The sequence below is a fragment of the Dipodomys merriami genome, unplaced genomic scaffold, assembly GCF_024711535.1.
Source record: "Dipodomys merriami isolate MVZ:Mamm:240054 unplaced genomic scaffold, mDipMer1.0.p SCAF_14, whole genome shotgun sequence".
In the NCBI taxonomy this organism is placed as follows: Eukaryota; Metazoa; Chordata; class Mammalia; order Rodentia; family Heteromyidae; genus Dipodomys; species Dipodomys merriami.
Genome location: NW_027202715.1, coordinates 1444428 through 1461141, shown reverse-complemented (window position 1 = coordinate 1461141; position 16714 = coordinate 1444428). Strand labels below are relative to the sequence as shown.

The following is a 16714-nucleotide window of genomic DNA, read 5'->3' as shown; positions in this document are numbered from 1 at the left end:
AGACTTTTCCTGCCTGGGCTAACTTCAAACATGATCCTCAGATTTCAGCCTCCTAAGTAGCCACGATTACAGGTGTGAACTATTAGTGCCTTTTCTACCATGCCTGCAGAAATGAAGCCTATTGGCAGGGTTCCACTTCAGGCCCCCTGGCCACAGCTACTCAGGTGAACTGTCCCAGGTGGTGACCCCACACAGGGTCTTTTTCCCACCCAAGAAACTGAGACAAGAACCTTGTATCTCAGGGCTACAGGGCACTGTGGGTGCTTTTCATAATGACAAAATACAAATCACATGACGTTTACTATTGTAAAGATTCCAAGAGAGACTAAAGGTTGGTAAGTTTAGGGGAGGAGTTCAAAGATACAACTCCTGTGAACAACTACTAAACTATTTACCAAAATGAGTATAAAATGAAACAGAAACATGTTTTGGGGGGAAAAGCAAAGGGGGGACACATGAAAGGAGGGAGGAAGGGGAGAAAATACAGTCATTATAATCAACATACATTATGGAAAAATTGAACTATGTCACTTGAAGGTAGGGATGAAGGGGTCAGATGGGGGAGAAAATGGAAGAAGTGACATTGATCAAGAAGTATTGTGCTATAATCTGACTTCTGGAATTGTAACCATTTTGTACAACTACTCAACAAAAATTTTTTTTAAAAAATTAAAGCAAGCAATTCACCACAAGTCATCCTGATATTCCTATCAGGACATTTCATAGAAACAGAACTATTTAATATGTGGCCTTTTGTGTCTTGTTTCTTTCATTTAGTATCATATCATGTTGTGGTATATATTACAACCTCATTCTGTTACTGGCTGAATTGTGCGTATGTAAATGTAATATAGCCTCTTTACCCAGTGTTCAATGGGAGGACTTCTGAGTTTTGCCCACCTTTTGGCTATGAAGAACAATGCCTCTGTGAATATTTGTGTACCCATTTCTGTTTGAACACTTATTTTTAATTTTCTGTTTATACACTTAATTAAGAGTAGACTCACTGGGTTATCTGGTAGTTCTATGCTTAACTTATTGGGGAGTTGCCTAGTGGTTTTCCACAGTGGTTGCACTAGTGCATGCTCCTACCAGCAATGAACAAGGACTGGAGTTCCTTGCCATGGTAAGGAGGATCCCCAATAATTCACAAGTGCCAGGGCCCTGATGATGGCACTGTGGGGGCTGGTAAGGCATCCATAGTAGATGCTGTTAGTATCTTGTCCACTTCTCCCTCCCACTGCCAGCCCCATTGCCTTTGTTTGAAGATTTCTGGCTATCACAGACAGACAGCCCTTCCCCACACAGGCCAGGGCAGAAGGGCCAGGGAACAAATGCTGTCATTCATTCAGTGGGTGGCCATTAGAAGCCTGTGGGGAGAGAGAGAGAAGTGTCTCTCAGGGGGTAATCGAGAAGCAGATGTTCTATACTGGCTCTGGGAACTCCCTAAGGATTAGTCTCCAGCTGCTACAGTGGTGACTAGTTGATGCTATGGTTTAAATTCACCTTCCCTCCCCCCACCCCAATTGTGGAAACTTGATTTCCAGATTCATAACTTGTTGGTATTCTGGAGGTGAGACTTGGGGAGAAATTAGGATCAAATAAGGCCATGAAGGCAAGGCCCCATGATGGCATTCATGGTTCTATCAGAAGAGGAAGAGAGACCTAAGCTAGTAAGCTTGCCCTGTATTGTAATGTGATGGCTTCTGACATGTTCTGATGCAGAGTGAAGGCCCTCCACAGATGCTGGCACTACTTCCAGTGTCCAGAACCATATACTCACTAAACTTCAGTATTCTGTCATAGCACAGAAAGCAAAGACAATAGGTAGTATATCTTCTTGGCCTTGCCTCCCTTGGTCTTCCTGTCTCCATCTCAAGTCCTTACTCCCTAGCAGTGACTTCTCCCCAGTAAAACTTCCTGCCCTTAGGTCCTCTTCACAATGTCTGCTTCTCCTCAGAACCTAATAAGACACCATGAACACTTGTGCATCGGAACCACTGACAATGCTGATTCTCAGGCCCTGCTGGCTAAGTTAGCTTCAAGGAACAGAGAACATGAACTTTTTAGATAAGAGCAGAACTCTCCCTGCATGAAACAAATATACAGCCATTCTTGGAGGTCCTGGTGCTGTTTATGACTAGGCGATATTCAAATATTTAACAATGGGCATCCACCAATCAGAAAGTCTGCCAGCCATAAACAACAGGCTGCTGAGTACTGCCTATAAGTCAGCTTGCTTTATGGCTCTCATTTTAAATGCAGAGGCAAGCTCCTCCAGTCCCAGGATGATTTAAGGGCTGAAGTCTTCAGGCTCTTAGCTCAATCAGTGTAGCCAGAGGTCTCTTTACAGTTAAGTCCCCACCCTCATGGAGATGGGATACTTGCTGAGCCAACCCAATAAAGGCTGGCAGCTGGCCTGACCCCATGGGTGGTGGGCAGAACATTAAAAAAATTTTATTTTATTTTAATATGCTGGTACTTAAGCTTGAACTTAGGGTTTTGTGGTGCTGTCCCTGCACTTCCCCCCCCCCCCCAAGGCTGATGCTTTACCACTTGAGGCATACCTCTACTTCTGGTTTTTTTGGTGCCTAATTGAAGATAAAAGTCTCATGAAGTTTTCTGCCAGGGCTATCTTTGAACTGCGATCCTCAGATCTCAGCCTCCTGAGTAGCTAGAATTATAGGTATGTCACCAGCACCTAACTGTTAAACACACACACACACATACACAAAACATATATTTTTAAAAAGAATTCATATCTCTGCAGAGCCACATTCACAATAGCAAAAAATGGAAATAGCCCAAGTGTACAGATGGATAGATGGAGCACAGTCTGTAAACAATGGATTATTTAGTTCCAAAATGGAAGAAAATTATAACATATGCCACAATACAGATGAACCTGAGACATGATGCTAAGTGAAATAACTTATCAGAAATAAAGACAAGTGCTGTGTGATGTTACTGTTACCAGGTACCTGGAAGAGTCATGGTCATAATCACAGAACACACAATGTTAGTTGCCAGGGGCTGGGGAGGGTGGAGTGGAGAATTGCTGTGTCATAGGTACAAAGTTTCAGTTTTCAAGATAAAGTACTGGAGATAAGTTAAACCACAGTGGGAATGTACTAGATGCTCCTCAACAGTAAACTGAAAGCTGGTTAAGAAGATAGATTTTGTCATGTCTATTTAAATACATAAAACTTAAAACAACAACAGCAAAAACACAACATGGTTCCCCAGGCCCTAGTAGCCACATCCAGTATGATCCTTTCCATACACATACTTCCCTGTTGTATCACCTGGGCCCCTGGGGCTAGCTCCTTGGGCACATGCACTCCCTACTGCTCTGGAACAGACTCAGTTCACAGTGGGCTCAGAGCCTGGCCTTGCTTGTTCTGCTGAGGATAGTTCTGCCCTGGTCACTACAGGCCAGTGCTCTCAGTGGTCACCCTCAGATATTGGTTGCTACCTCTGAGAGGCCCTCCTCAAACACTTGGTGAATCAAACAGCCTATCCAAGGAGATGTGTCCCTGTAACAACTGACTGTCCTTAAAGTCCTTCCTCTCTGACATGGAGTGTTTATTCCCTTAGTTTGGGGCTGCCTATCTCAACCTCCAGCAGCCCCACAAGCACATTTGTGTCAGGCCTGTGGGAGCAGCTGCCTGGCTGCCACATTTCCTGTTGTATTCCTCAGCCTGACACAGTGTGGTGGGCACCTCAGAGTCATTCAATAAACAAAAGAATGAGTCCTGCTAACTGCCAGAGGTGTTGGGAGAGGATGGCCCCCAAAGCCATGGCAAGAGAAAGAGAGAGTAGAGTGAGTTAATTATGTTCACTAACGGACAGGAAAAAGCAGGCTAACCAACAGCATTTGGCTTTTGACACTGGTGAATCAGTGTCAGGAACTGCTGGGAGTTTAAGCCTTCTGTGTTCTCTCCTAGGGGGTCAGGGCTGTGTAAATTTTCCTGATAGCCAAGTACCCCTCACCTTAGGACACTGTATCTTATCCTGGAGGCAGGGGCCTTGGTAGACCTGGGGATCTGTTCAGCAAACCACTAAGATCCCTGAAAAGTACAGGGCTGGGCACACATGCTACACTGTAGCCTCAGCTATCAGCAGCCAGCCACATCTGTCTTCCAAGCAAGGGGCAGACAATCATAGCTTCCCCAGTGGTCCTGCTTGTCCCATGCTGACACTGAGATGACTGTTATTATTATTATTGTTGTTATTTTCACGAGGGGTGAAGGCTGGGACTGGTGTGTTCTGCTGCTGGCTTGTGCAGAGCTTGTAGCTCTCTACTCTCTGGCTGCCTGATTAGGGGAGGGCCAGAAACTCCGGCAGGACAGTAGCAGGTTGAGCAAGGCTTAATATTTTATTTTTTTTCTGAATTGGGGAAGGAATTTGAAAGAATTCCAAACAATGAGAAGGGAGCTGTGGAATGAATGATAGTGGAGGGCTCATGGAGCTTAGAGCATGCTTTTGATTCACCACACCCCCACAGACCCCACCCATCCTTTCTCCAGCAAGCAAACCCAAGTTCCTTCCTTCTCTATCCAATGCCCTTCTCAGCATGGATACAATCCTACCAAACACACTCCCTGGCCATTCTGCCAGGCTGCTGCCAGACTTCAAGTATACCTGGGGTCTCGGGCACACACATACCTGTGCTGTTCCTTCTCTAATTCCCTCTCAGATCGGGGCTGGCCTTCATGCATGCTCTATATACCCCCTCTGCTATGAGAGTCTCTGTGCTCCTAGATCTATCATTTGACCTCTGCAAGGTGGCTGTGTCACCTTGGGTAGATCACCTCACTTCTCTGAGCCTCAGTTTTCTCAGGCAGGCATGCTGACCCCTCTGTTGAGGGCTATTGTGAGTGACAGGGAGTGAGAACCCTTGTGCTTCCTTCCCACAGGAGGCCATCACCCCTTGAAAGTGGAGGCTGGGATTCTGGGATCTGCTTGGCAATCCCCCTTCTCTCCTTCACCCCTCTTCCTCCAACTATAGCTCCTCTAGGGGCCAAGGAGCTAGCCAGTCCCCACCTCTGCTCATACAGACATTACTAGTCAATCCCTGCCCCCTTTCTGTGGAGACTATAGTCTATTCCAGAATCCTTTACTACATTGGGTTCCATGCAGCTACTTTAGTCGATCCTAAAGGGCACATAAAAGCAGACCTTTTACAGTCTGAGACTTGAAAGGATTTGTTCCTGTTGTGGTCTACGGTCTTTCCCCATCCAGGATCTGAGGATCCAGTGCTCTGTCCCTAGCTGGCTCAAGGCAGGCAGAAGGGACAGGATCAAGCACCAGGTCTATGGGCCAGCCCAGAATAGGCACTAGTTGTGGTTGAGAGAGCAGGGGCCTCTCTCACCTTGCAGAGGGAAGGATGGGGCTAGGAGAGGCTGGGCCAGAGACACAGAGATGGTAGCCCCAATTCCAAGGCCATAGGTTACCACCAGGCTCTCCCCTCCTGCAGCAGCAGCATTCCCACTCACTCCCCTGCAACTTCACCATGACTACAGGCCTACTACGTGGAACTCACCCATCTCCTCTGGCTTGGGTCTCTGCCAGAACCAGGACTTCTGCCTTTCCTCTCCTAGGATACCCCCCACCTCCCAAAGCTGGAGCTTCATTTCCCCTCTCATGATGGTCCCCAGCACCCGCCTGGCCTTGCAGCCTATAGTCTCATTTGTCTCTCTTCTAGGATCTGACAGCCCCTTAAGAGCCCCTTAAGGTCCCAGGATAATCTCATTTGTCTTTGGTGTTCCTCCCTTCCTCCTGCATTGCTCAGTCTCCTCATTAATGCCCTAGGTTCTGAACTCATCGTGACCCCAGGGGAACCTCTGATTTGTCCGGTGGCCCATCAGAGGCTGTCTCTACCCTCCTGCAGGATGCAAAGGGGAAGAGTGGGGACTGACATGGCTCCCCTCTCAGGCAGATTGCTTCCCACAGGCCAAGCAGAAACCCCTCCCCAGGTGAAGCGACAGGTCTTTGTCTGCAGACCCACCCCCACTGAGCCCTCCCACAGCTGTGCTTGCTCAGAGCAACCCACATGTCATCTGTGGGAAGGAAGCACAAGGGTTCTCACTCCCTGTCACTCACAGTAGCCCTCAACAGAGGGGTCAGCATGCCTGCCTGAGAAAACTGAGGCTCAGAGAAGTAAGGTGATCTACCCAAGGTGACACAGCCACAAGGTAGCAGAGCCAGGATTCAAACTCAAGTCTACTCAAGTTAGATTCCATCACTCTACCACTTTTCTCACAAAGCCTTTTTTCTTCTTCTTTTCTTTTCTTTCGTGTGTGTGTGTGTGTGTGTGTGTGTGTGTGTGTGTGTGTGTGTGTGTGTGTGTGTGTGTGTGTGTGTGTGTGTGTGTGTGTGTGTGTGTGTGTGTGTGTGTGTGTGTGTGTGTGTGTGTGTGTGTGTGTGTGCTAGTCCTCTAGCTTAGTCTCAGGGTTTGGGCACTGTCCCTGAGCTTTTTTGCTCAAGGCTAGCACTCTACCACTTAAGCCACAGCTCCACTTGTGGGGTTTATTTTGGTGGTTAATTGGTCCACTTGTGGTGTTTATTTTGGTGGTTAATTAGAGATAAGAGTCTTGTGGACTTTCCTGCCTGGGCTGGCTTCAAACAGTGATCTTTAGATCTTAGCCTCCTCAGTAGCTAGGATCACAGGTATGAGCCACCGGTACCCAGCTTACTCATTTAAATTCATGATGGGACAAGCTCCTTTCATAGGGCTGGGTGGTTCAGTGTCAAGTCTACCATCCCCAGCTGCACAGGTGGCTGGGCTGACTTGGTCCCCAGGTGACTTGGTCCCCAGGCTCCACATGATGCTCTCTGCCCCTCCCTCCACACTTTGCAGTCACATCAGTTAGCGTTACTGTTATATTACACATCCTTTGACTGTTCCTTTCCATATGCAAGGCAGACGGGTGCTGGACACTAGAGATTAGAAGGCTAGAGACTGGAGACTAGGCCCCACTTTACAGCCTCATTGCCAAACTTGTACAACAGCTACCATAGAACTAGCAGCCACAGTCCAAGGAAGACTGGATTTTTTTTTCTGCATAGAAATAGGAGCCTAGACATGAAATGGCCATGAATTAGGAATGTTCTGTCTGACCTTCCTGAGTCCTTGCTGCAACTATCAAGTGTATGCACAGGCCCGTGTGTGTGGGGGGGGGGGGGTGAGGGTGAGGGTGAGAGTGAGGGTGAGGGTGAGGGTAGGTAAAGTCCTTTCTCAGGGCCTAGAGAGCCAAGCAGTAGTTACCAGATTTAATAACAGTGGTAACAGTGGGGTGGGTAGTTTTTCCCCTCTCCTGAAACTTTTCAATTCATTGAACTGTTCAATTAACTTTACAAAAGGAAATGTGGAAAAATGAAGGCAAATTGAACTTGACATTATCATTAAAACAAACAGAGCACTGTGGGTCTTTAGAAGCTGCCAAAGAGATAATCCAAACACTGACAGGCCCAAGTGGGCAGCTTCCTGCTCAGAGGTGACCCTGCTGCTGCTGCCCTGAGCTCCAAGTCACCAGCCACACTGTGCATGCATCATGTGGGAGCAAGGCTGTGTCCACATAGATCATCATGAAAGACCCTGGTGACAGGCCAGGGTGGGGTGGGAGGAGCACTTATCAGGGAAGGCATCATAGGGCTAGAGAAGCAGCACTGAAGGCATTCTCACAATTGTTGCGGTGACCACCAGGTCTAACTGGTTTCTGTGGTCCCTCAAGCTTCAGCTGGAATCTGAGAGACTGTGCAGTGAAGGATGGTCTATCATCAGTGATCCTCAACCTCTCTGCTACTTTGGAATCACTTGAGCTTGTAAGCAATGCCTGCACCAGTGCCTCACACCCCTTCTGTTCAGCTTACTGGTCTGGAATCCAGTCTGGACCCTGGATGCTTTCAAATCCCCAGGTGCGTCTTCTACTATAGCACCAGTTTAGATGCCAGGAGGGAAACTGGCTTCTCAGGACCCTCCACACCCTCAATCGTGGGACCCCAGCTACTGTGGGTATCCCCAGGCACATTCAGTCTAGGCCAATCCCCGGGCAAGGCAATTTACATATGTTCATATTTCACGAATCATTAATTCCCTGGGATGCTAACTGGCACTCTATGAAAAAGCAGTACTTGGTCACATAGATGCAGAAACATATTCAGAAAAGCCAGACTTCCTCCCTGCAGGACCTCTCAGAGCCTTGATGGTACTAATGGGCACTGCAAAGCACCAGCTGCCTCAGAGGCTGAGAAAAAGTCAGCTTCCCCACACCGACTTACATATACTTGCTGTGTTCAAAACTTTCCAAATTCGTGTGTGTGTGTGTGTGTGTGTGTGTGTGTGTGTGTGTGTGTGTGTGTGTGTGTGTGTGTGTGTGTGTGTGTGTGTGCAGATGCTAGGGCTTGAACTCAGAGCTTTTCACTTAAGGCTGGCATTTTACCACTTGAGTCACAGCTTAACTTCTGGCCTTTTGATGTTTAATATAGGAGATAAGAGTCTCACATACTTTCCTACCTGGGCTGACTTCAAATTTGATCCTCAGATCTCAACCTCCTGAGTAGCTAGGATTACAGGTGTAAGCCATTACTGTTAGGCTCCAAATTCATATCTGTCTGTCTGCCTGTCTGTCTATAGTATATCAACCTGATTTCTTATTTAGTATGACCTGTGGAGTTTCTAAAAATTAGGATTCTTAGGCCTCATGCATTAAGGAATCCTTGTTAATTAACTACTCCAGTGCAGGGTCTGGATGTCAGAATTGCATTAAATGCATCATTTGGTCCAATATGGAGTAAAATTACAAACTCAGGGTCTGAGCAGTGATTCTCAAATTCCAGGGCCCACCTGGCAGAAGGAAGGTATGTTTACAGTGCAATATCTCAGAGTTTCTGGCATTTATCTCTAACAAGTTCTCAGCACATGCACATTTGCAAGACACTGGGCTTGAGCTTCCCTCTGCCCTGATCCCATCCATTTAAAATTCTTCTTGAAGGTAATCTGGTTCCATGACATTGGGGCCTTCATGTGTCACTTCAGAATCTCCTGGTTTCTGTACCTCCACTGTCTAGCTCTTAAGCAGAGACCCAGCTGGGCTTTCTGTCACCTTTCCTCAGCAGAAGAAGAAAGGTGCAACCAAAGGCAGGTGAGAAAGACACCTTCTCTAGCCTATGCTCCCTGCATCCCATGAAGGAGCCAGAAAAGGGCCTCCAGGGCCCACCTCCTCCCCAAGGAGACTCATAATTACGCACAATGATCATCACACCATTCATTTTGCCCTAAAATTAATATATCATGTTGCGAATGATCTTGAACTAATTTATCACAAGATTTATGAAACTTGCACTTTTTCTAATGAGATTTATGCAAATGCCATTCTTGCTGCTGTTGTGTGTGTGTGTGTGTGTGTGTGTGTGTGTGTGTGTGTGTGTGTGTGTGTGTGTGTGTGTGTAAGTTTTGACAGGGAAGTGAGAGTCCAGCACAGCTGGTAGAGGTCCCACCCAGATTCAGGGCCCTAAAAGATGGTAGTTCTGGCCAGTGGAAGACACTGGTAAGTAGGCAGCTTCAACCTTCCCACTCACTGGCTCCTATCACATTTCTCCTCTGCCACACCCTATATTCACCTGTGCCTAGGGTTCATCATTAGGACGTACCTGCTGCTCAGGTAGATGGTACAGGAGGGAGGCTAGATCTCTCACCTAAGCAGAGGCCTTCCTGGCGCTCAGTCTGTACACAACTACAGGGTGATTTGTCCTGCTAGCCAGGGTGCAGGTGAATAGGTGAAGCACCCAGGCTGCAAGATGAAAGCCAGAATGCCTCTTAGCTGCTTCCCATATCTGCACAGTTCTAGAGCATCTCCTGAACTTCTGTGCCTAGGTCCTAGCTTGCTTCATCCTAATTGCATGCAAAACTCCTTTAGTATTTACCTCCAGCATGTGAGGAAAGTATTTCTACACTTAGTAAGGAGAGAGGGTCAGACAGACTCCATAGGTGGAGTCCGGATTAGAATCCAGGACCTGATGTCCTGAAACTATGTTCTTATCACTATAGGCACCAAAGATTGACAGGTGCCCTTTCCTTCTGCTGGTACCATTGGTACCATTCCATTGCTATCCATATACCTTCCTTATAAAGAGCATAGATGAAAAGTGGGAATCGGTCCCAACAGCTTTTGAGTAGCCCAAATGTCCTGACACAGAATAAGTGCACTAATGCTCAAGTCTAGGTCCTGCCTCTGCCTGTTTACTCAGCAAACAATTATATGACATTGCTTCCTTATCATTTTTAATCCCTAATAATTCCAAGCTGGTACATGAACCACAATAGGAAACAAACTAACAACAGCATTTGCTGCCCATCAAAGGAAAAGCCCCCAAATTCTGTCAAATGTGAGAACTTAAAATAATCCCAGTCCCTTCCTAGCTTCTGTCAGTGGCAATGCCTCATCACAGAATGTGGCTCAGGGTGATATGTTCAGCCATGTGCCAAGAAAGGGCTGAATAATGAGTCACCCCTATGGAAGAAGGCAGGTACATAGATAATAGATCTTATGAATATTCTATGCAAGTCATTATAATTAAAAAAAGGTTTCCTGCTTAAAGGAATGCTTCCCAAAGTGTATTTCACGAATCATTAATTCCCTGGGAGACTAACGGGCACTTCATGAAAAAGCAGTCCTTGGCCACAAATATACAGAGCTATTACATTAAGAAGAGTCTGGATAGACTTCTCACTTGCAGGACCTTTCAGAGCGTTGATGACAGACATTAACGGACACAGTGTCTGTCACTAACTGGGCTGGAAAAGATTCAGCTTTCCCCAGATTGATTCCAACAAAAAGCCCTTTCTTCCCACATCATATCAAAGGGTGCCAATGGTTCAAGAAATGGGAAGCAAATAAGGAAGCATTGAGCCAGAAGCCTTTCTGTCTCTTCTGATGTCAAGCACATCTTTTCTTGGGGTAGATGGATGGGCAGATGAATGGCGAATGGGTCAGTAGGTAGATGGATGTATAGATGAGTGGATGGGTAGATGAGTGGATAGCTGGGTGGATGGGTGGCTGTTGGATGAGTGGATGGGTGAGTAAATGGGTAGATGGGTAAACAAGTGGATGGGTGAGTGGGTAGATGTATGAACAATAAGGTAAGTAGGTAGGTGACTGGGTAAATAGATAGATGAATGGGGGATGGGTCAATGATGGATGAGTGGATAGGCAAAGAGGAGATTTAAGGCAGCTTTTTCAGACAACCCAAGCTGTCCAGATTGAATTGGGCCTGCTTCCTTTTTTTTTGTTGTTGGTCATGGAGCTTAAACTCTGGGTCTGAGCACTGTCCCTCAGCTCTTCAGCTCAAGGCTAGTGCTCTACAACTTGAGCTACAGCATCACTTCTGGTTTTCTGCTGGTTTATTGGAGATAAGAGTTTCATGGCCTTTCCTGCCCGGGCTGGCTTTGAACCATGATCCTCAGATATCAGCCTCCTTTTTAATTAGGCAGAGGGCTGCCATCTGGAGTCCTCTTACATTGGACAATCTCTACCCTTCAAAGGAGCTGGAAAAGCTCAAGCCTTATACCATAGAAATGGTGGTCATGCCATATAAGATGATACTAAGTGAAATGAACCCCAAGATAGGGACATAAGAGGTTTGATCTTTCTTGCTGTTGTTTTTAATGTATTTACAATGTACTATGTGATTTTTTTTGTTTCTTTTGTATATTCTTCCCTCACAGTATAATCCTTGTTTTCACTGTATTTGATTCTGGTATCCTGCATCTTGTATATATATTTTTCTGATTTGGGGAGGGGAAGAGAAATAACATGCTCAGTAGGAAATGTACTCATTACCTTACTCATGTAACTGTAATCCCTCTATACAGTATCTTTACAATAAAAAAAATATATATTGAGTCCTCCGGGTGCTTACGACAGACTGTGTTATTACACTGACTGTATAGAAAGAGGAGGCAGAGTAAACCTACCCCATATACACCTCAGCCCAGGCCTGTGCCTAGTCTGTATTGTGAATGGGGAGACAATATATACATTTTAATATATATATTGAAAAAAAGGGAAAAAAAGAAATGATGGTAATGGTGGATGGAAGGCAGAATCAGGTAAGTGAAGGCCTGAAGGCGGGCTGAAGGGAAGGCCATTATACATGAGGCCAAGGGACTGACTGCCCAGAGGTGGCCCATCCACCTGTACCCACGTGCACCTTCCATAGAGCGCCATGCCCTTGTTCTCTGACCATGGTCCTAGCTGCCAGGATGCTGGGTTTCTTCTGAAGCCCACAGTTTCCTCTAGAGGCTGAGAAAGAAGTGTAGAAGATGTATGATTCACCATCTCATCAGTCCTCTGCAGGCACAGGTTGGGGGGCGGGGGGAGAGGATGGGCAGCCAGTACCCACAGTAACATTTCTCTGCAAGAGCGGGCCCAGAATACATGGCAGGACAATCCTCTTTCCAGCTAGGCACCAGCTGGAAGCACTGATGTATGCATCCCTCTCCCCACGCGACACACCAAGCCGGCCCCACCAGCTAGCTGTGAGCTCTTGTATTCCTGACCCTCTGGAACTGTAAGATATAAACTTCTATGCTTTGTAAATTACCTGTGGTCAGGGATTCCACAGGAACAACACAAAACGGATAAAGGCCAATGAAGGAGGCTCAAGCCTGTAATCCTAGCTAGGAGATTGAGACTGAGGACCACAATGTGAAGCTAGCCTGGGCAGAAACTCCTATTTCCAGGTCAGAAACTCTTGTCTCTAATTAACCACTAAAAAGCTGGATGTGGAGCTGTGTGGCTCAAGGTACGTGCTAGTCTGTAACAAAACAGCTCAGAGACAGTGCCCCTGCCCAGAGTTCAAGCCAAAAACAGAACAAATGAAAAACAATGCAGTTTGGATGGTGAGTGCCTTAGGCAAGCTACCTTATGTCTGTGCCTTAATTTCCTTTATGTCACAGGCTCAACAGAAGATGATGTTCTTAGAGCACTTAAAATGCATGTCAACTAGGGGCAAGTGCTCACATCTGTTAATATAGCTTTGTAATCACAGCTACTTAAGAGGCTGATATTAGGAGGATTGCAGTTGGAGGCACACCTGGACAAAACATTCACAAGAGACCCATCTCAATCAATGCTGGGTATGGTGGCACATAGTTGTCATCTTAGATATGAAGTAAGCATGAGCAGGAGGCTTGTGGTTCAGGTGGCCTAGGCAAAAAGACTCTGAAAACAATAAAAATTGACCAAAATGGGCAAGAGGCATGGCTCAAACAAACACAAATTCCTGAGTTAAAACCCAGTATCATTTTAAAAATGCATGTATCATACATATTCCATGTTTGATAGATGCCAGTTATTAATATCATTTCCCAAGAAATTATTTCTGGCTGCTGGCCCTGCCAGTGTCTGGCTGTCCTTAATGAGCCTCATTCATGGAGTATTGGCACCACAATCAAGTTCTAGAGAGTGGTGGAAGTCACTTGGCCTCTTTGGGCTTTTGTGATCGGATGGTTTTCCATTTTCTCGGCTAATCCTCCCATTATTCACTCCCTAAGTCACTCCTTTCTCAATTAACGTTTATGGAGCGCCTGTCACGTGGCCTCAAGTGCGTGTGCCAGATGGGAAGAACTATATTGTAAATAGCAAAAAATCCCTGCTCTCAGATAAGCTGCCACTGAATCGGCAGTGATTTCTAATTCTGACTATATGATGTAGATATTTGGGTCTAGCAAATGGTGAAAGCAAACAAAAACACCACAAAAGTATATTTAGACTTATTAAGCACAGAAATAGATTGATAAGACAATCAAGGAACATTTGGGCCAAATAAGAAGTAAAGGAAGGAACTTAGAGAGGTTTCTCATTTGCCTAAATTTTCATTATTGCAGCCCTCAGGGCTCAAAAAAGAGGAGGGAAGGACCAGGGCCTGCTCCTGCACCAGCAGGGAAGGGGGTCTAGTAGAGAACACCCTCACTTGAGCAGCAAATGCCCTTATTTTAAGGGGGAACTAAAAGCATATCCATATCCCTTTAAAAACTAGGAGAGGGGAGAGAGAAGGAAGGGAAATGAGGGGAGAGGGAAAGGAGGGAAAAGAGAGGAAAGGGGAGAGGAAGGGGAGGGAAGGAAAGGAAAGGGACCTGTCTAGAATTGTGGTGCTGAATGGAGGATAGGGTTACTCTAAAGGATTCAGATCCCAAAGATGGTCCATGTTTGCATTTGCAGCTCAAATTCACATTGTTTGGGTGAATATGAAAATTTAACTTAGGTTGCAGACAAGCAAAGAACTCAAGAGTTTACAGACATAAACACAAATCTTCTCTAGAAGAACTCACCTTTACCTTAGCACACAAAGACTCCTCCATACTCACCAGATAAGTAGTTCAAAGGCAAACTTTACACATACACATATACACACATACACACGCATACACACACAGAGAGTGTGAGCGAGAGAGAGAGACAGAGACAGAAAGAGAGAGAGACAGAGAGAGAGCACATTAAAGAAAAAATGGAATCAGATCTTTAAACACATTCAATATTGGAAGTATCTGGGTATCTGGCATGGAATATAAAAATATTTACCTTGTCACAAGGAAAGACTTTTAAATACAATTAAATAGTGGAGAGAATTTTTAAAGGGACCAAATGGAGCTCCTAGAAATTAAAAATATGATAATTAGAATTTCAAATACATTGGTTTTAGAAAAGAACAGACATGGCTAAAAAGAGAATTAGGGGACTGAAAGACAAAACTAAAGACAAAAACTAAAGACAAAACTAAAGAAACTATTCAGAATGCAACACAGATGGGTCAGAGACAGACTGTATAACAGATGCTAGTATGGAGGGCAAAATTATGAAGTTTAACTCAGATTCTAGGATTAAATATTAGGGCAGAAGCAATATTTGATTATCAAAACTCTACAGATTCAAGAGGCCCAACAAAACCCAAGCAGGGGCTGGGAAGGTGGCTCAGTGGTAGAGTGCTTGCCTTGCATGCATGAGGCCCTGGGTTTGATTCCTTAGCAACATATAAACAAAAAAAGCCGGAAGTGGCACTGTGGCTCAAATGGTAGAGCACTAGCCTTGAGCTGAAGAGCTAGCTGAGGGACAGCGCCCAGACCCAGAGTTCAAGCCCCATGACTGACCAAAAAAAAAAAAAAAAAAAAAAACCAAGCAGATGAAATTCTTACCTAATAGGCCATAGTGCAAATGCAGAAGACTAAATAGGGGAAGAATGAAGCTATATGCACACAGAAGGTGGGCAGCCAGGCTGCCCATGGCGATGTCAGCTCTTGTCCATCAACATGTAGGCACAGGTGTCCATGATACCCAGGCTCTCTTCAGCATACTTACCACAGGGCCACGTGGAAAAAGGTGAGCTCAAGGCCCCACTAAAGACCATGCTATCCCTTTCCAATTTCTTTGTGTATTTAACAATGATTTGATTCATCGAAATTTTATTACATTTCAATTTACATCACTGGAAATTCAAATACAAAAATCCTCCCTCCTTATTTTGTGAGAACTGCTGTTGGCAGATTTTTAAAATGTATCATTCCAGAGATATGTTTATGTCATGCATATATAAGCAAATATGTATGCACATACATATTTATATACATGTTATCTCTTCTTTTTTCGTCAAATAAAGTGGAGTCTCCTGTTCTGCCCTTAGCTATATCTCTGACCGCAGATTTCAGAGGTGCAGGAATGACATGGGAAGTTGGAAGATGAGCCTACATGTGGTGGAGGGGAGTAAGGGTCATTCCAGCTCTTCGGGGTCTACCTTGGGGAGGTGATCAGGGATGCATCTACCTACAAGGGAGGACACAGATCACATGCACACCCAAGGTCACTTCTTCAGAGGCAGTCTGAGCTCAGTGAGAAGTTGGAAGGGTAGGTGGCCCAGCCTCTTGCCTCAGTTGGGATCACCCCCTCCCCTCACCCCCACCAGGCCTTCCCAGAGGAAGGCCTGAGAGTGCTTTTTCTGCCCTGCAGGCCACAACCTCCTGCACAACCTGTGTCTAAGATAACAAAATGGGCCAAGGAGTGGACATACCAATTCCAGTCCAGCTACATGCCAACTGACTGGCAGTGACCTGAACTCTATTTTCTGTCTTAAATTAAGACTATGATACATGTCCTGATTTGTAGGAAACCTTAGGAGATAGGGAGAGCACCTCAAGCCATGTCACCTGCAGTGAAGTCCCAGAGATTGTTCCCAGCACAAACCTACCCCCAGACTCTGTTCCAGGCTGGGTGGGCTACCAAAGTATCATGCTCCTCCCTGCCTTCCATCTCATCTCTCTCAGCTCAAGGCCTGCCTCCTCCAGGAGCCTTCCCTGATAGCCATCCCTCATCCCCCTCCCTCTCCTCTATACTCTCAGAAGCATTTAAGACTGTCTGGCAAATAACCTGTTAATTTAATGATTCACACCAAGACATCCCTCAATGCTGAGAAGTGGAAGGGGGGGGGAGGGAGTTGTACCTCTGGCAATGGGGACCTAAAGATGCAGACCTCTAAGAGGAAGCCAATTCAAAGCCTAGGCTTAATGATTCATTGTTTACCTGGGCATTCATTCACTCACTAGGGACTTTCATTGAGCATCTAAAAAACAGTGACATGACAAGTGCTATGGCTCTGCTCTGTGGGGAGCTTAGAGCTCAAGTGGACTTGTCTTAAAATTATCTATGTAAATTCTATATAC

The 16714-nt window shown here is 45.7% G+C and overlaps 1 protein-coding gene and 1 non-coding gene across 2 annotated transcripts in view; one reads left to right on the top strand and one right to left on the bottom strand.

Moving 5' to 3' along the window:
- Positions 1-16714, bottom strand: part of Cdh23 (cadherin related 23) — a 355092-nt gene that overhangs the window by 273583 nt on the left and 64795 nt on the right. The gene's annotated exons all lie outside the window — the stretch shown is intronic.
- LOC138826253 (small nucleolar RNA SNORA51) lies at positions 11906-12036 on the top strand. The gene has a single exon (XR_011371608.1). It is a non-coding gene; the product is annotated as a small nucleolar RNA SNORA51 (small nucleolar RNA).